Here is a 20,371-nt window from a genome sequence, read left to right as displayed (position 1 = left end):
GACTGTTCTGCTTGGAGAAGAGAAGCTCAGGGAAATGAAGAAGAGAGAGACAGACTCTTCTCAGTGGTGCCAAGAAGCAATCTGCATAAATTGAAACACATGCTATTCTGTCTGAACATAAGAAAACAGTTGTTTACTGTAAGGGTGGTTGAACACTGGAACAGGTTTCCCAGGGAAGTTGTGGTGTCTCCATCTGTGGAGGTATCTAAAACCTGACTGAACACAGTCCTGGGCAATGTGCTGTAGGTGACCATACTCTGATTTGGGCAGAGGGTGGCTGAAACAATTTCCACAGGTGTTTTCTGAGTTCAAACATTCTGTGATTCAGTGTTTCAGCTTTTCAGCCTTCCTCTCCACCCACCCCAGTATTTTTACTGATGCTCTTTGCCCTTTCTCAAGAAGGTATCAGAAGCCTAGCAGACACACTTGCTTGACACCATGTGAGCCACGCCTAACGAGTTCACACTTGGCAGTGAGACCCTAATATAAAAATGCACTGGAGTCACTGGGTCACTCTTTGTATGGTCTGCATTACCCCCTTGGATTCTTGCATTTGCAACTGTAAAGTGGCTTAGCTTCAAAAAGAGGGGTGCTGAATGCCCCTTTTGGAGTGCTAGAATGATCCCTACTCCTAAATTCTTCTTCTGGCCACATATAACATAATGTCAGGTGCCTTAAGAACTTCCCGCTTGGCCATGCACACATCAAGGAAAAGATTAATCTTTCTTTAAACACAGACTTATTAAAGTTAGGTAATCAAGTTTGTGCTGGTTTCCATAGGCTTACTTTAAAGTGAATGAATATAAACAGTTAGTTCTGGAGGGTTAGTATTTCAGAAACTCAGGATCATATATCAAAATAACAGGTTTGAGCTAACTTTGCAAACAAACTATAAATTAATATCTTGTACTGCATTTTTAACTGTGTTAATAAACTATTCTGATTCCACACCAGTGAGGCTGCATAATCACAAAAAGGGAATGCAAGCAAAATATTATTTAACCAAAATTTGCATTTCTTACCAGACTTAAAAATCTGAATTCATCTACCAGTGTTAGCCATTATTTGTTTTTAACAGTTTGGTAGCTTTCTTATCTGGGTCACCTTGAGACTTTATTTTTAATTCTGTTTGGTCTTTTTTTCAAGACATGCTGAAATACCACTACAGCTGGCTGAAAAAAACAGGGCTTGATTTAGCAAATTCTTGATTATGCAGACAGCCTCACTGGTTTTAAATTATATGGGTTATGAAAAAATAGTTACATGGGTAATGAGTTCAAGATATGTCATGGAACAGGGACGATGTGAAGTAAATGCTGAAAATAATTAGCAATACTCATTGTTATGTTTGGTATGTAGTAGTAGTAAAGCAATTAAGACCTAGAATCAAATTGCCTTACTTAGGCCTTACTGTCATCTTATTTGATATTTAATCATAGATTAAATATGAAGGATTGCTTTTTGAAGGGTAAGCAAAACAAAACCTGTTTAGGTGGTTCAAGTGTAATACTTTTGTTCAGGAAATCTTAGAAAATAAACAAATATCTGAAGAATAGTGTATCACTGTTAAAAACAGCAAAAAGCAAACAAAAAGGAACACTGTTAGAATGACTGAATCTGTCTATAAATAATGTAAATCTGTTATATTCTTTAACAATTTTTGCTAAATATGAAGGTAAAGAAAGTTCCAAGTAAAACACTGTGTCATGGTTTAACCCCAGCTGGCAACTAAGCCCCACACAGCTGCTCACTCAATCCCCCCACTGTGGGATGAGGGAGAAAATCGGAAGGGTAAAAGTGAGAGAACTCGTGGGTTGCAACAAAGACAGTTTAATAAGTAAAGCAAAAGCCGCGTGCACAAGCATAGCAAAATAAGGAATTCATTCACCGCTTCCCATGGGCAGGCAGGTGTTCAGCCATCTCCAGGAAAGCAGGGCTCCATCATGCTTAATGGTTACTTGGGAAGATAGACGCCATCACTCCAAACGTACCCCCCTTCCTTCTTCTTTCTGCAGCTTTATATGCTGAGCATGACGTCATATGGTGTGGGATATCCCTTGGTCAGTTGGGGTCAGCTGTCCCAGCTGTGTCCCCTCCCAACTCCTTGTGCCCCCCAGCCTGCTCGCTGGTGGGGTGGGGTGAGAAGCAGAAAAGGCCTTGGCTCTGGGTAAGCCCTGCTCAGCAGTAACTAAACCATCTCTGTATCATCAACTCTGTTTTCAGCACAAATCAAAAACATAGCCTCATGCTAGCTACTATGAAGAAAATTAACTCTACCCCAGCCAAAACCAGCACACACTGGTAAGTAGAATTACATTGACAAGGTTTGGTTCAACTACCCATCCTCCCTACACCGCCAACACCAAATAATTAGTACTTCCAATTAAGCAGATATAAGTCTTCCATAGCGAGAAGTCCAAAATTCATACTTAGCAGTGCTTAGCTGCTTTAAAATATGAAGTATAATATTCCCTTTATTAGCAAAGAACTACCTAAAATTAGCCAATTGTAAATGTCATTTCTATATTCACATATAGATGGGTAGATATAGATATGTAGATACAGAACATTGCCAGAAGTTGACATTCTCATTTAGGAAGAGGAATACTTGGCTTTTTTTGCCTTCTTCAGACTGAAAAGACAGGAGTATTGCTAGTATCCAAAACAGGTGTGTGAACTTCCACCAACTGCAACACTTTGGATAAATTCTACTTTCTGTCCAGTGCTTTTTGACTACAATACGGATAAATAAACCAGGCAAAAGGGCAATAAGAGTTCCATTTCTCATATGAGCTTCCTTACTGCAAAGCCATTGTTCTTTTTTTCTTTTTTTTTTCTTCTGAGACTTTCATCCTCCTTTACATGTGACCTCACTTCAGTAGGAATTCAAAAGGATGATACAATGGCTTCTAGCTTTTAAACACCCACCTATATCTACCATAATGCACCAAACATTTATAGGAGACTAGAAAGACAGAGTAAAACAAGGACAAGCAAATGACTGTAAAAAAAAGTCATTGCTAGATTATGTCTAAAGGTAGATAATGATCAGACTCAACAGTATATAGAATGGCAAATGTGAGAGGTATACAAGGCACTGCTTCTTTGCTTCCCCACTTACGCACCCATCCATTTGTTTTCGTATATCAGCTTCATTAACAGAGGTGCACTACCAGAGAAATCAAAGATGTAAAAGGACTACTAAGTCACCTCACCTGCAGAGACTGTATGCATCTTAAACAATGCACAAGCAGGGCCTGGTTCATTCCAGCACCTCTATTTTCTGTTTCCTTTATTGCATTTTACAAAAATTAGCAAGCAGTACAGATGTGCTCTCTTAAAGAAAAAAAAAAAAGTTATTCTGGTCTTTATTGTGTCTTCTGTTTATTTATCTTCTATTGCAATAGAAAACTTTTTTAAAAAAATATTTCAGCTCTTCTGAGAGCACCTGTGAAAGGGCCTCCTTTTCCTTTTTAATTGTACCATGGCTTGGCTAAGACTTTTGCATGTTTCACCCCCTGCCCCTATTTTTATCACTTTCATGAAGAATTAGAATAACCAGTTTAATTTCCAAAGTGTTAAATGTCCCCATTTGACATCTAATTGCAGTCCATCTGGCCTTAGTTAAAGCAACAGCTAAATAGAAGATATTAAGTAGAACATAATTACATATCATGTTTCAAAATTTGAAAATTAGAAACTAACTTGATTGAACAAACTGTGGTGCAACAATATATATCACATAGAATATGCATTCATTCCAAAACTAACTGCTAACTAGGATAATTTATATAATCATTATCATGTGCTTCCTCTTTTTGAATTTTTCTCTTTGACATTTTTGCATTAAGAAACCATTAAGTTTTGTATTTTAATGTAATTTTTTCATTTAAATTACCAAGCAGTTACTCACTATGGTTATGACTGTGCATGGCTTTTGGCACTAATATATATCTCTGAAAACATATTGTTTATAATTCCAAATCCTCAGCTTTATCATTTAAAGTTTTAACTCCCTTCTGAAGCTGGAGTAATATTGTTCTTTCATCTTCAGCAAAACTATTCTGGTTTAGAGAAGCTAGGGAACTTGCTCTTTTTTATTGCACCTTTCCTTCTCATAGGCTTTAATTCAGTAAAATAGTTAAATATGCTCCTAAAGTAAGAAATATGTATTTCCTATAGCTGCTCTAGAACTTCCCATTTTCCTTTCCAGCTGTGAATGCATATGGACTGTTCTAAATGCAACATGTATGATGGTATTGCATTCTCTTCCTTTTCACTCCTACTGACACCAGGTTTTCCCTTTGTACCCTTCAGTTGCCTCTTCAGCTTCCCTTCAATTCTTTATTGCCTGTCAGCTCAGGCTGCTCCTTGGTTTAATCTCCCCCTTTCTCATCATTAACTGCTGTCATCTTTCTCTTCTTCAGCCCCTTTTGCATGCAAACCTGCATACTTGACCCTTGCCTAACCTTCTGCTGGCCCCCTGGCTTCCTACTTTTAAACAATAGAAACTGAAGAGAGGACACACAGGGACGGATCTGGGCTTCTCTCATGCAAAGGGATACAACCACTTTAGACGCTAATCAAAACAGATTAGTAATCGTAGGCTATGACTACAGATGACATACTATGCTACTTTCATGTGACAGAAAAACGTACCAGGGAAGTGCATGTCAAAAGTCCCATCAATTTTAATAATATTAGGATTTAATCCTAGCACATGTATCTACAGTTTGGAATTGAAGTTAATGCTCAACTGTGTCTGCAGTGGTCTGTGTATCAGTTAAACAGCAAAAGAAAAGTATTGCTGACTTACCACTTTAAAGTCCTGAAGCAAAGACATCTGACAAACTGCACCATTCCCTGAAACATGCTACCTTAAATATGTCCCATAAAATTGGGGGAAAAAAAAGTAACTGGGAACTCTCCAACTGCATCAAGTTTATTAAACTGTGTGTTTACCAGAGAAAGATCTGAAGACATGGCAATTCACAAAAACATGTTTCGTATAAGCTAGTAAATAAGTAAACTGCTCAGCAGGATGTGCTCTTCATTTTCCTTTCTCCAGCAGAGGAGTTAACTAGAGCAAGTGTATGTAGTGTTTTAATGTTCAGAGAATGCTAGGAATGTCTATTTTGTTTTGTGTAAAATGATTTTATTCCTTTTCTTAAAAAGAAAAGATTATGTTCGACTTAGCATAAGGCATTAATTTCTAATCTGACAACATACATAAAAGTCAAGGTTTGTTAAAGTATCTCTTAAACCAAGCATATGAATTTCAGCAATGTGAAAGAAGTGTACTTAATATAATGTTTTCCTCAGAATTTTTAGGAAGAACACTAAAAATGAAGTGACCCATGACATGAAATAAGGGCATTTAAGGCATCAGGAGTATAAATACTTGGCCTTGGTGAACTGTTGATGAGTTGAATGTTGTTTCTGTTGTGAAAAGACAAAAAAGCCCTAAAGCCTGTTCAGATCTGCATAATGCTCTCCTTTTGATTGCAACTTTTTGCTGCTACTGAAGAAATCTGTGGTGGTAGAATCACATTTAAATACAGGGTTTATCTTTTTTCTATAAAAAGGGGGATGGTCTTCAAAGGAACATGACCATTTAAGTCAAGTTGCACATACAGAGGTTTTGTCCCAGGTTTTGGGGGTTTTGTTTTTTTTCAGGGCAGCAATGTGGCTACCCTTGCTCAATTTTTGCAGTATTTCCTCACACAAATTATTCCATTCGTTTCCACAGAATGACATGCACGGTCTAATTACATCCAGCAAAGTTTCTAAGTAAGTGCTTAGTGCTTAGCTTTAGGCACATACTTTATGAGCTGCATATGAATAAATGCATTTGTAAGCAAAGATTAATTTAGATATATGTCCAACTGCTTTGTTGAACTAGTAACTCAGGTGTTATTCCATTGGAGTAAGAAAATAAGATTCAATAAAAGTTTCAGACACCTAAAAAAGTATGTTTCTTTATGTAGAATCATAGGTTAGAAGTAATCTCCAGGTCAGGTAGATGTCTACATGAGTTTGGTGTTGAAGATCCAATTGCTCATGGAGATCAGCAGCTCAATTACTTGCCTAAAAATGGGTATCTTGTGCTATTTGAGATGTCAGACTGTGCCTAAGATAACTTTGGCAGCTATGCTTCAGGACTGACCATGCCCTCCTGGAATGGCAATTAGGAGCTGAGCAGGTCTGTGGCCCCCACAGGTGACAGGCACATTTTGGCAATTGATTTAAATGCAGACTGCCAAACTGGGCAAAATGGATATTTTCTTTTGAGCTTTTAAAAAGTTTTGGAAAAAAAGCAAACAGCTCCAAAACAGTCAGTTTCTTAATCCAACTCAGAATTAAAATACAGAGGTTTAATCCGGTCTTTCCTTTCCTACCTCAGGAAAAAAAAAACAAAAACCAAAAAAAAACAAAAAAACCCCCAAAACCAAACAACCAACTAACCAAACCAAAGAAACGCAGGTTCAGAGATATCAAATATAAAGTTGTACTATAGGACAAAAGAATGAGTTCCTAGCAAGTGACTTGCTTTTATGTTTCTCTCTTTTTTTCTTTTTTTTTTTTCTAGGATAAAAAGAAATCACAAAGAAATTACGCAGTAGAAATTCTCTGCTATTTTGTTCAGGCATGACCGTGATGTACTTAAGAAATTATATACTTAAGAAGTGATGTACTTAAGAAGACCACAAAGGTCTTGTGAAATAAGATACCCTTTGTACACACAAGGCATGCCTTTCTAACAACCGTGCCCCTGAAGAAGAACTAAAAGACTGATAAGAAGGGAACATCCTACCCCAGGAGGCGCTGAAAAGTTGAAAAATTGCTAATAGGTATGAAGTCAGCAAAAATCTTTGATAACTGGAGGAAAGGTAAAGGTGGCAGGGGGAGATCACGACCACTGACTCCATTCAAGACCAAAAGACTTACCCTCCTACTCTCCTTGAGCATGCGCTGTAGAATAAAAGAACGCTGTACCTTTAATTCGAAGTGGGGAAACTTTAACCCCATAGAAACTGTGCTAGATAAGTGACTACCAGTAATAATTTGGGGGAAGAACTTTGGAAATTGAATATGTGTAACTGAACTGTATAAATTGCTTGCCCGTTTAGGCATGAGGTGTGCTAGCTTTGTGGATTACCACCTAGCCCCCATCTTTGTGCAAACATGAATTGGAATAAAATACCTCTGCTCTGTGTGTATATTAGCATTTCGCACACTGGATAAATGACCCCACTTGTAGGGCAACAACCGTAGGCAGGAGACAAATAGGTATGCCTGGCTAGACCTCTGAATACCACGGTAAAACCTAAATGGCAACGGGGCAGTGTGGAATAGGAACCTATGACAAGAATAACTTGTGGAATGGATTTAATGTCTTCCAAACGTCTGTAATTCCAAGAAATACATGTATCAGGGACGGAAGAACCATCCCTGTTTCATGGTTACGGTGTGAGTGGGGTGAATTGCCACTCCATCCACAGATACCCCTTTTACTCTAGCTTTCTGAAAATAGCGTACATTTAGCCACCAGAGTGTATAGATTTTAAACATTTAAATGCTGCTACAATTTTTTAAAAGTGGAGCTAAAATACAGAACTTGCTAATACTTTACTTGGACTATTTTTTGACATTCTTACTGAAGAAAAAAGTCACAATCAGAATTAAACTTGTTGTGGGCGAGGAAGGGATTTAGCCTACATTACCATCACCTCAGTTCAGTTAGAAGGAAAACAAACATGATGATAATGTGGGTTGTTAGTATTTTTCTCCTCTGTAGTTAATAAAAATGTGTCTTTTTAAAATCTGCAATGCCTAAAGCATTCAGATCAGCATTAGTTTTAGGCAAAATTACTTAATGCAACTTGAAAATTAAAGACAGAAAACACAGTCAGAAAGAAGTTACAGAGCTTGTTCATGAAGAATATCAGAAAGAGATTAATGGAGTCAGGGCGTGTGCAACAGGAGGAAATTTATCATATGATGGATGCGTTGTCCAAATTTTCTGAAGGTAGCTTTTAGTTCTTGTACTTATTCCAGTACAACATTGTAGACTGCATTTTACCTAGTGCTTATTCTTTACAAAGTGATTCAGATTTACTGGCCAAAACCCTCAACTGGACTGTAACTCAGATCAGCAGGGCAAAGTCCCCTAATGCCAACAAAGCCAACCATGGAAAGAGCACTCGAGAGAAGTCTTATAGTAAGTAGCACAGAGATGTCATAAAGAGCATTCAAGGGAAAAGATGCAGTATATCTGGTGCATTTTCCTGCACTCACTTACCAATTCCAAGTGCTGCATTTAACCCACTTCCTAAGTGGGTAGAAATTATTACGTCAGACCATTTGGTTATCTAAAATGATACAAAAAATAAGTTAACTTCAAAGTCAGTAAATTATTTGTGTGAGCAAACTATAGCCTGAGTTGATGTAATGATAAGGTAATCAGTAGTTAATCTATGCATTCCCTCTCTCCAGGATACTGCTGCTGCTGAGGCGTATTAGCTTCACACTTGTGTGAATGACTGTGGAGTTGCCCTCAGAAGACATATTATCACCTGGACAAGTCAGCCAACAAAGAGAAAATCCAGGAACACTTCAAATTAGAAAAGGGATTTTATTTATGGCTATGCAGAGAAATATATTTCCTTGAATATCCATATCCTGCATAGTTTGACAATGAATGTTTGAGGTCAACAAAAGCACACTCAGGAGTACTGTCCTCATGTAGATATCCACAACAGAAAATAGTGAACTAAGAACCACCAGAAAGGCAAAGACATACCAGTGATCTACTATCTGTTTAAGTAGAAGCAGAATAAAAACAAGAATGAAATGAGAAGAACTTATTTACTTGGGAAAGGAAAGCTAAAGAGTTTGGGGTCTGTGTCGCGGGGTTTTGGTAGCGGGGTAGGGTCCGCAGGGCCGGCTCCTGCTGGAAGCTGCTGGAAGCTTCCCCGGCTGGGAGCCGGACCCGCCTCTGGGAGAACAGATTCCAGAGGGGAAACCTGCCGGGAGTCGGGGGATCGGGATGGGAGAGGAACCCCTGTGCAGATCCCGAGGGCAGGGAGGAAGGAGGGGATGCCCCTGCAGCCCCTGGGGAGACCAGGCGGCAGGCTGTCCCCCCCCAGCCCACGGAGGGGAGCGGGGGAGCAGATGCCCACCTGCAGCCCGGGGAGAGAGGAGCCCACGCCGGAGCAGGGGGTGGAGGCCCCCCAAGATGGCCGCCGCTCCCTGGGGAAGCCCGCGCTGGGGCAGCCTGGGACTGAAGGACTGCGGCCTGCGGGAGGGACCCGCGCTGGGGCAGTTCGTGAGGAACTGCAGCCCGTGGGAAGGAGTCACGGTGGAGAAGTTCGTGGAGGACTGTCTCCCGTGGGAAGGACTCACGCTGGAGAAGTCCGTGGAGGACTGTCTCCCGCGGGAGGGACCCCCCGGCGGAGCAGGGGAAGAGTGCGGAGTCCTCCTCCCCCTGAGGAGGAAGGAGCGGCAGAGACAAGGTATGACGGACTGACCCCAACCCCCATTCCCCGTCTCCCTGCGCCGCCGGGGGGAGGAGGGAGAGAGAACCGGGAGTGGGGCTGAGCCGGGACGGAGGGAGGGCTGGGGGGAAGGTGTGCTAAGGTTGGGTTTTACTTCTCAGTGTCCTTGTTTTGGTTTGAGTGGTAGTAAATGAAATTGATTTTGTTCTTTCCCCAAGTTGAGTCTGGTTTTGCCCGTGACCATAAGTGGTGAGTGATCCCTCCCTGTCCTTGTCTCGACCCACGAGTGTTTCTTTGTATTTTCTCCTCCTCATCCCACCGGGGCCGGTGTGGAGGAGTGAGGGAGCGGCTTCGGGGTGCTTTGTTGCCAGTTGGGCTTAAACCACGACATAAAGGAAAGTTTTCACTAGAAGAAAACATTCTGATGGGAATGGAGGGAATGGAATCTCATGTTGGTATAAAATAGTGCAATAGGTAATAATTGTAATGGATGCAGAAAAGGAAAAATTCTTACAACAAAAACCTGTATATTTTTGAGGAGCTTGTAAGAAAGAGTGATAGCAATTTAAATGGAGTTCGAAATATACCATCAGCCATTTCTTCAGGACTGATTTCTGCATAAGACAAAAGTTGAATCTGAGATCTCAAAGATAAAAGTTGTGGCATAAGAAAATGCTACATGAGGAGTTAGGAAATAGGTAAAACCAGAGGACATTCATGGAATTAAGCATGTAGAAATATGGGAGAAATATTGATTAAATCTCTCAGAAAAGGTGCAATGAGTTTTTGCTGCATAAGTAGTTTTAGTCAAGCTTGATCCCAAACTTCAGAGCTACACATAAAGACAATATAAATTAAGCTTTCTAAATTGACACTTAGTGAGATGGTGTTGAAGCACAGAATGCTCATTTTCAATGGACTAGAAAACAGAAATATAGGTATTTCTTTTTATTTGAGACTAGGTAATATGAGAATGAAGTATAATTTGAAATAAAAGCAAATTTCAATCAAACTGTTTTCATCCACACTAAGAAAATTGAGGAAAAAAAATCATTTTAATTATAAAAATTATGGGTTAAACTCCTCAGATGTGCCTAAAAAAAATGGACAAGGCAGAATCAGTGCTAATAGCTCATATTTTGAATTATTTCTGAACTAGATTATTGGTTTAATTGAGGTATTTGACAGCAGCATTCTGTTGTCCAGTGCTACTTGATGTCCACATGCTACATAGCGTCCAGTTGCTAGTCCAGAAAGCACAGGTTTTCCTTAAGTCTTGTGTTTTATCTCCCAGCCCTGATCAAATATCTTTGCTATGCTACTGTGTACAAATGGCACTAGACACTGTTCAAGCAGTTTTCTGTACCAATTAATGATAGAAAAGCATGGGAAACCAAGAATATTATGGCTGACATGCACAATCATTATCAAAATAAAAACACTTTAAGTTCTTCAGAAAGTAGAAAACTGACCTTTTCACAAAGGTTAAGTGTCATGGTAGAAGAGCCTGGATCATAATGTAGAGTCCTACTGTAAGTCAGCATTTTAATTACCTGACTGATTTACACTTCCAGTTTATTTACCTCTTCTCAACAACCAGCTCATCTTTCATCTTCTGTGTGCAATCACAAGCAGTGTGAAATGTTATTAAAATGCTTAGGCATAATTGATAAAGAGGCAATTTCCCAGCATGCTTAAATGACTTTCAGCAGAACTTGTTTTCTTAAGTTATTTTTAAGATCCTGCCCTAAAGGTTTTCTAAAGCCTGGCTTCCAAACTCAAGATAGCTGTGGTTTCTTACAAAAGACAATGCCTAATTCTGTGGATTAATGTAAGAGACTAGTGCAGTAAAAAAAAATCTCAGTACAGAGGCAGGGAATGGAATGCAAAAGAAATGCCTGGGAGGGAGGAAAAAAACTGACATGCTTGCAAGAAAGGAAATACAGAATTATACTATTTTGCATTATCCCTATTCACTTGCAATTAAGAAAATTGGGATAACTGCCTCCTTAATAGTGATAGAAGTATAGCCCTGCTTTGCCCTTTGTATAGATGTCCATTTTCAGTCAAATATGATCCATAGCCTTTCCTGATTACCTAAGGATGAAGAAAACAAATTTTTTTACTTTAGCTACTTTAAAACCATTTTTCCACAATATTCATTTAAGTAAAGTTTGATTTGTCTTACAAGGTGATTCTCATTTTATGGAGCCATAAAGTGAACATAGAACTAAAGGCTTTAATCTGCATGTCTTGTTCTGAGAAGTATTTTTCTTTTAAGCAAAACGAAGGTACTATTCCAGACAGCCTAATTTCTAATGACTACGTTCTGAGTAAGAGGCTGTTTTATATTATCAGCAGAATTTATTTAAAAGGGCATCTACAGTCTTCAGCAGACAAGAAACATTATCTGAACTCTGCCTTCATCACCTAATCAAAGCAGATTTATAGAAAATTGTGCTTGTCTAAGGGACTGAGTATTTTGTTGAAAAGACCATATTGCAAAGGAATGACATCTGCATCATCAAGGACAGAACACTACTAGATTTATAAGCTGCCAGGCATCATAAAAGAAATTGCTGGTTGAAGCTACATACTGTTTGCCATGTGATGTCACACTGGATATAATGTAACAGGTTCTGGCATGTCAGTGATATGATTAAAGGATAGTATTAGTTCTGTGCCTTTTTAACTAAAGAATAATTCAGTTCCTAGGTGGATTAATAAGGAGACTTAAGAGCAAGTAGATTGTGCCCTGAGATTACTGCAAGGAAAAATAGTTCATGACTCTCTCTTCAACTCTGATTTTATGAATGGGCATCAAAAGTTGGTTTGATAATTGATATTTGCAACTACATCTGAGTTTTAATTATGTATGTAGAATTTGCTTTTTAGTTAGTTTTACTCAAAATAGTAATTTTGTTAAACGTTGAAACATTGATTTTAGGAGAGTCTGTGTTTAGAATGTCACTTGAAGAGATGGCACGTCAGTCTCTATTCACTAAAGAAGTCCAGTTGTAAAGGGATCAGATTATCCATCTGTGCTTCAGTTCTCCAAGCCAATACTCTTCTCACAATTTTTTCTGAAAGCCACAGTTTTCTTGAAATGAGTTACGCTAGCACTGTGATGCTTCTCGTAGGTAATTGCTTACTTCATATATCGAGACATAAAACCTTTAATGATAAAGACTGTTTCTCTCCCTCTTTGGTCTCTGTATACATTTTACTAAATGCATAGTTTCTAGCATGTATTCTATGCTTACAGCTGTAGACACAGTACATGATGTATTAATAATACAGATAAGAGAGCTTCATTGAAAACAGCTTCTCCGTTTTACTGAGAAAATAATCTCCTTGGCTTCTACTGTCAGTATCTCTGATTCTGGAAATGATTCAATCACAGGAAAACAAAGTGAAGTCCTAATGCACTCAGTGGCAAAACCGTAATTAACTTCAGTGAATCTAGGAATTTATCTTTTATCTTTTTTTGTCGGCAAATGTAATCTATCAATAATCAGACCACTGTTAAGAAGAGCTAACCACGTACAGAATCGGTTAGCAAAATTTGGTGTATCTCAGCAATAATGCATTTTTATATTCTGCTAGGAATCAAAACAACTATCCCGTGACACACTGGAGCGGCTAGTTAGGTACTAGCCCATTGCCAGTGGAGACAGGACTTGCAGGGGAATTTGCACTGGTTCCAGTCAAGGCCAGCACCTCATTTTCCTCAGCATGCTCCCAGAATCAAGCCATGAAAAGGCAGCACTACCACCAACAAGCAACAGAGAAACAAGGAGATGGCAACCACCCTAAAATGGCAGGTGAGTGAGGAGCTGAACCCAGTATTTCATCGATGACCTAGCTGTCAAATGATTGAGAGTGACTGGTACATGGGATATACAGCACTGTGATGGGGTTTAGGGGACCATGGCACTGATTCTTCTTCAGATGCCACTGCTGGTCTTAGAAGCTGTGCTTATACCAGGAAAACTAAACAGCACCAGAAAATGTGCTCGCGCTCAGGCATGAATTCAGTGTTATGATTAACTGGCATGATTTTGTCTTGCAGTAGTAGCCTGCTCTCAGACAATTCAGGGGCACAGTTCAAGGAATAGAGTGTACAAAGGACTGTTGCTAATAGGTAACCTAAGGGGAATCATCCTGGTCGGTGGGGTGGGAGGCATGGGAAAGAGCCTGGGATGGGAGCTGTGCATGCTGTTTGGCCCTAGAAGCAGCTAAATGTTCCTGGCCTGGTTATTTACCGTTAAAGACAAAGGCTGGAATTAGCTTTAGTTCTCAGTGCTCCAGTTTTAAGGTAATACTACCAAAGTCTTTTGCAAAGCACTTTGTCATCTACTTAGAAAAAAAATATTGGTTAAAACAAGACTTCTCATTATTATGTTCTTTCAGCCCAGCTAACATTCTATTAAGGAAATTCTCACTCTTTCACCATATTAAGGTCTTGTTCTCATTTTCAAGACCTTTCCCAGCTCTGCTCCCCACTACTTAACTGATTTTCATCTCTTATCACACTACCATCAATGCACTCCCTCTGTTTGGCAGATGATGTCAGCCTTAGCTGTTTGCTTGCCTTACTCCTGCCAAAAATATCTCTGTGCTTCCTACTGAGACAGTGTACTAGAGCTGGCTGATTTACTACATTCCTACCTTCAGTTGTCTCTGAGGGCCCACTTTTATGCAACTTTTACAGTAAGTCAGTCAAAATATTACTTATAACTGGACAGCTTGAGAAGACTAAAGTTTATTATTATGTAATCACTAAATAAATGAATAAGCAAACGATGTATGTGGGTTTTTTCCTCTGTTAAGTACTTGTTGTTTTTTCTACTTTTTTTTTTTAAATTGAGACAGGTGCTACACCTATCTCTTTAAGTTTATAAGCCTATAAACTTATAGGCTCCAAGTAGAGTGGTACAAGAAAAACAATCATAAATTACAACATAATTACTTAGTGCATCTAACTTATTAGCATACTACCATACCGGTATGATCCAGTTCTAGACATAATATATATTCTGGTTGTGTTGTCACTTGTGAGAACAGGTATAGCTACAAACCAAAAACTGCAAATATTGTGGTTCTAGGTATATTTCAGATTTTTTTAACTGGAGCTTGAACACGTTTATAACAAACTCATAATCACTAATTCCTTTTACCAGTTGAGAATAGCAACAGGTGTAACTTTGTTGTAATTTTCAAACCACTTGCCACTGCTTTGTTTTTAAGTTGCCTGAAATGCTATTACAGTTTATGCCTGCAGTCTGGTTCTTGGTACTTCACAGTCTTTAATGTCCCCGTTATGTTTCTCTAATAGGTCTTCTTCCATATGACTGTGTTTTTCATTCTCAAATGTAATGTATCTCTAAGTTCAAGACCTGTATTTCTGTTTCTTCTAACATTTTCATCCCAAACCATCTGCTTTCTCATCTACATCGTTGTTCTGCTGTGAACCTTCTCTGACATTAAGGAAGAAACATAAGGTTTTATTTCTGGGGCTGAATATTTTCCTACAACTTTCTTGGTAATCTAATAGTTTCTCTATTACATGGATTTTTCATAATTTGATCACAGCTAGCCAAGTGTAGTAGTCACTCTGAGCAAAAGTCCTATAATTACATATAAGCTGCATATGTTATAGAATAGATAGAATTCTAAAGCATTATAGTTGGCCTCAAAGCAAGAGGCTCACAAGAGTAACCGTGAAATAAATATGTAGTCATTACACTAGAATATATGACCTGCCATATCAGTTCTCCTTTCTTACAATTATCAGTGTAAAATAGCATGATTCTGGAGTAGAGCTGAAAGCAAGGAGGAATATCCAAGGACAGCTCAAATGTTATGGGATGTTTATCTCAGGATAATTGAATCCAACTCCTTTTGCCCTTCACTTTGGACAGGTGGGGATTCTTTCTGAGATTAAAACACCTAAATCTAATTAACTACCTGTGGGCCAGGAATCTTTTTCTTCGAGGAAAAAAAAAAAGAAGAAGGAAAAAATAGCTGTTTCTACTCTCATGGGAGAAATATGAGGTCTACTGCAAGAACACTTCTGTCCACAGCATCTAAAGCTATGAGAAAAAACACAGTTACAGGAATATTCAATACTTAGTACTACTGCCAAGCATTAGGCAACCTCCTACACCTCCTACTGTGTGGCCACCGTGTCTAATAATTTTCCTAGTTTAGCTGTATGAATCAAGAACATATTTCTTAAAAAAAAAAGTTCCTTTTGTTCTTTTGAGAATGTAGGTTATATATCTTGTTTTATAATGAATAATTATGTATTCAGAAACAAGCATGGCTCTAATATTTTAAAGTTAAAGACTAGAGGATATTTGTTTAACTGCTACTTTGCAGATCCCTGTTTTAGGTCAAAGAAATTGCAGCCAATGCATAAATACATTAAAAGCTCAGGTACCCAGATATATATTTAAAATAGCATAACAGCAATAATTCTTACATGTATATTTACTGTTGTTGTGCATAATCAGACGCTCTAGCTCTCTTAGTCAAAGCAGATTATAGTAGTTAGGAAGTAATGTGCTCTTAATTATCCAGTGGCTGACTGCTTAAAGATCTCATAGAGGATACAGATGAAGTACTTCTTTTTACCCTGGTGAAGGGACTTGAACCTGCTATCATCACTGAAAATACTTAAAAAAGAGGCTACAGAGGGACAACAGAGGTGAGAAGATTCTTAATCCCCTGCAGCTAAACAGAAGTCTTTGTATTCTGCTTTGCTGGAATAACTCACTATACTCTATACAGCTGTACCAAGGATAGAGGATGCTGAGTTACGGGTTCTATTTCAATTACTTAAAAAATAATAATATTTATAAAAATTTGGTAGTGCAGGAAATGGAAGCTGGAAAGTTCTCTTATCATAAGTCCATAGATGGGCACTAGATGCCTTAGCTGCTAAGCACAGGTAAATTGAAAGCTACTCTAGCCTTCCAGCCCAGTAATACTGTATTGCCATTGCTAGGAACAGACCCCTGAGTTTGCAGGTCCTCAGAGCAGAGGCTTGTCAGACTTGTCTGAACCTGTCTTGAATGCTTGCAGCTTTATTTTTACTTGCTTTAGCTGTGACAACAATTTTTCTAATTTCTTTTTCTAAAAAAAAAATTCAATTTTTTTTTCTAATAGCTGTGTCTGAGTTAGTTTACCTTTGCTTATTTCTATATGTTAGGCTCACAGTTTTTGTACAAAGAGTAGTAGTAAGCAGTTACCCTTTTTATAATGAGGTATTTATGACTAACATAGTGATGTTGTGTAGAGAAATACAGTCCTGGTCTGATAGCGGAAGCCCTGAGAACTGAGGACATAGGATGTGGAGGAAGGAACACAGGCACGGGATGATAGGAGACAGGGCCCAGGCTGACACTGGAGACCCCATGGCTCTAAGAAACACATTCATCGTTGGTAAAAGAAATGTAGACCAGGATCTGAACAACTAGTTTTAAGCATGACAGAACAACAGACAAAGCTCTGACATATGTAAAACGCACCACATCATACACTAAATTTGGATGTAACTTGCAGATGAAGAGCAAGGTTTAAAAACATGTTCTAAAATATGTAAAAACAAACCCAAGGAAATCCTAGAAGGTAGAAATGGAAACAGCCAACATCAACATTATGCTTCTCCAGTCAAGGACTTGATATGCTGATGACTCCCTGTACCCCCCCATATACACACCAAACTAACGCCATTGACTTTAGGACCCAGAGGGGCAGTGGAAGAGTGGACATGGCATGAAGGGAAGGATTTGATACTAGGAGCTGTGTGTATAACACTATCCCATCTTTGTTCACTGTTTGGTAAAGACACTGTCCATGTTTGCTATTCTTCGAATAAGAAGCAGGCAATTGTAGCAGCTGAATTAATCTGCAAAAAGTACTTTGGAAAAGGGAGATACTCATTCCAAAGTCAGTGTTAAGTACATTGCTGATTTTTCAATTTTAACTTTTTCTATTAAGTGAGAAAATACTGGAAAAAAATACTCATATACATGTTATACCTAACAAAGGAAAGATATGGCATTTAAAAATAAACAAAAAAACCCCCCTTGCATTTATATGCTGTTTTTTTACAGGATGGTGTTTCTCTTGAAACTAGATTGATTGCATAGACTCCAAACATTAGAGCTTCTGTTCAAGCAAATGAACAAACAATTTGTCTTTGCCACGTACAGAAAACAGTTCTGAACATTTTTAGAAATTATATGTTCAGAGTGATAAAGCAGTCACTAGAAAAAGCAAGGATTTTTATCCCGTGGACCAATATATACTATTAAAAAGAGTATTTATCATTCTTGTCTAAAAACCACAGTTCATTTAGACAAAGGACCCTTTCCATCACCACAGTTTCATATAGTTACAGTCTAGAATTTAATTAAAGAACTCTTATATAGCTCACTCTTTTTGGGTGGGGATTAGGTACTGTATGATTTTTCTTTAAATGAACACATTCTGAAGGATTTTGTTTTCTTCTGACAAACTAATACAGAGTCTGAGACATTAGGGAAGTAAGTACAAAAGTTGTGCAAATAAATAATTTCAGTCATCCACCTTTCTGTGTAGATTACATTTCAGTTAATACTGGAAAAAATGTGGAATGCTGCAAAGTACTAAACCTCACAGAAAAGAGTACAAGCTGGTAGTTACTTCCAGCAGAGTTTGATACCTTAATCATACTGAATAGTATTTTGTTTTGAGGATAACATCACTGGAGGAGAAATAACTAATTATTCTTGTTGCTCAGCATGTGCAAAGCTTCCACAGTTTGGTCCCACATATTTATTCAGAACTCAAAGTAGATGTTGGTTCTAGAAAGATTTAATTAAATTTACCACATTAGTAACAAAATATTCTGAGAACTGAAAAGTTAACTTGGGGAACTGAACTTCTGAAATGAAAGTATTACCCTGTGGTTGCTTTTCTATGTAATGCTCATATCTTCATCTTACAGGAAAAATGGAATAATGAGATTCTTACAGTTGGTTTTGATCATCCTGACAAAGTAAGTATGCCATTTGCACACATCATTTGGATTAATTCTGGAAGTACGTATCTTTGGGAAGGAGTTAGTTCATAGTGGTGACTATTTTTTTGGACAGAAATGTTTGAAGCGGAGTGGAATCTGGGTTGATGAGGCCTTTGAAAGCTTATCTGTATGTTTGGGTAGTTTCTGAGGAGCAGGAATGACAAACTTTTCTACATAGCCCAAGACTAGTTTTGTATAAATCCTTTGAGTTTCTATCTGTTTGCCTCATCTAGAGTGTTCTGTCATTGAGTGCTCCAGTTTCCATACTCCCCAGCTCCATCCATTATTAGAAGCAAGAAACCTCTAGCCACTCGAAGAAGGTAGAGGAAGTAGCAATTTAAGAGATAGATAGTGTATAAATATGAATCATCAATGTGTGGCAATAAAGACTCATCACCTTTTACACCATGCGTCTTTTCAAATAGCATTTAAATGAAAGGCGTGGAATAAAATTAACCATCGCATCTATTTGATTTCCTTGGCTTTATCTATACTATAAAATTAAAAAAAGGCCAGGAGTTAGTTTTTTGTTCCTGGAAGAGAACGGCTTGCATCCATGCCTCTTAAAACATACCCCCAAAACAGAGAAGTCATGTCTCTGCCTATTAACATGCCTTTGGGTCAGTATTGGATCCCACATTATGGCTCCATTTAATAACGACAACATAGTATAATCTTTGTCTATATCTACGCTCTGAGATAAAAAAGGGAAAAGGAGTGAAGAGATCCAGAATTTTCCACCTTGCTTAATGGCTAGCTTGTTCTCAGTTCAGCCTTGGGCTGCTCCAGTGTGGTCTTCCCAGTGCTCAGGTTCTGCTCTGCTACACCTCACTCCAAGACTGCAGGCCCTCCACCACTGTAGATGAGACTAAACTGAGGCTGGCTCCCCATCCTCCAGTGGAGGCTGTAGTTGTCTTCACCAGGACCTCTCTCAGACCTGCCAGTCCCATACCTGTGTCTTGAACACAGCACTGCATGTCAGTTAGCACTAAATGCCAGTGTTTCTGCAGGTTAATTCAGCCAGTACGTCTGGTCAGCTGTCTGCACAGCTCCCTTTTCTTCACAGTTAGATTGCCATAAACATTTGACACACCATAGGAAATTCTACCAGACCCTCAACTGCTGCTCCTAAAGGACACAGAATTCCTTTGGTTCCGTGCCGTATCTGCCAACCCCATGTGGATATATCTTGGTTGTTCCTTTATGTGATTTCAATAGCTGAATCTAATCCTTAGTCTCCACAGAAACCACAACATTTTAATAGTAGTTTACATGAAGTTCTATACGCAGTAGACTCCTATTCAAAATCTGGAAAACAAATCCATCTGTGACAGAAGACAAACATGACAATGTTCATAAAAAATTAACTTCTCTTCTACCACATGTAGTACAGAAAAGAACAAACATGTCTGAGGTCTGAGGAAATCAGTGTTGGATGCTAAAGAAGTCATGTATGCAAGATATATTTTTGTAAGTGCCTCTGCATATGAAAAAATACTAGCCCTTCTTCTATGTGCTAAGATTGCATGCAAAACCGGGAGAAGTCCAGTAGCAGTGACAAGCTTTTCCTACTATGTAGAAAAGATTATTATAAAAGCTCACTGGCTGTAAACACAATCTCAGAGCCCACAAGCCCACCGAAGCCACTGTGAAGCAAAGACTCATTTACTGGATCACCTTCACAGCTCCATGATTACACTAGTGCTGGAGTGTTTTATATAAGAGGATGGTCTGCTCCGACATATCTCGTGAGAGTCATTTTTAAGTAATTCCCCTGATCTCTACCTTCAGTGCAGTACTT

Source organism: Harpia harpyja, chromosome 4 (genome assembly GCF_026419915.1).
Source record: "Harpia harpyja isolate bHarHar1 chromosome 4, bHarHar1 primary haplotype, whole genome shotgun sequence".
Classification (NCBI taxonomy): domain Eukaryota; kingdom Metazoa; phylum Chordata; class Aves; order Accipitriformes; family Accipitridae; genus Harpia; species Harpia harpyja.
The sequence above is the reverse complement of the archived record's forward strand: the minus strand, read 5'-3'. Positions refer to the sequence as shown.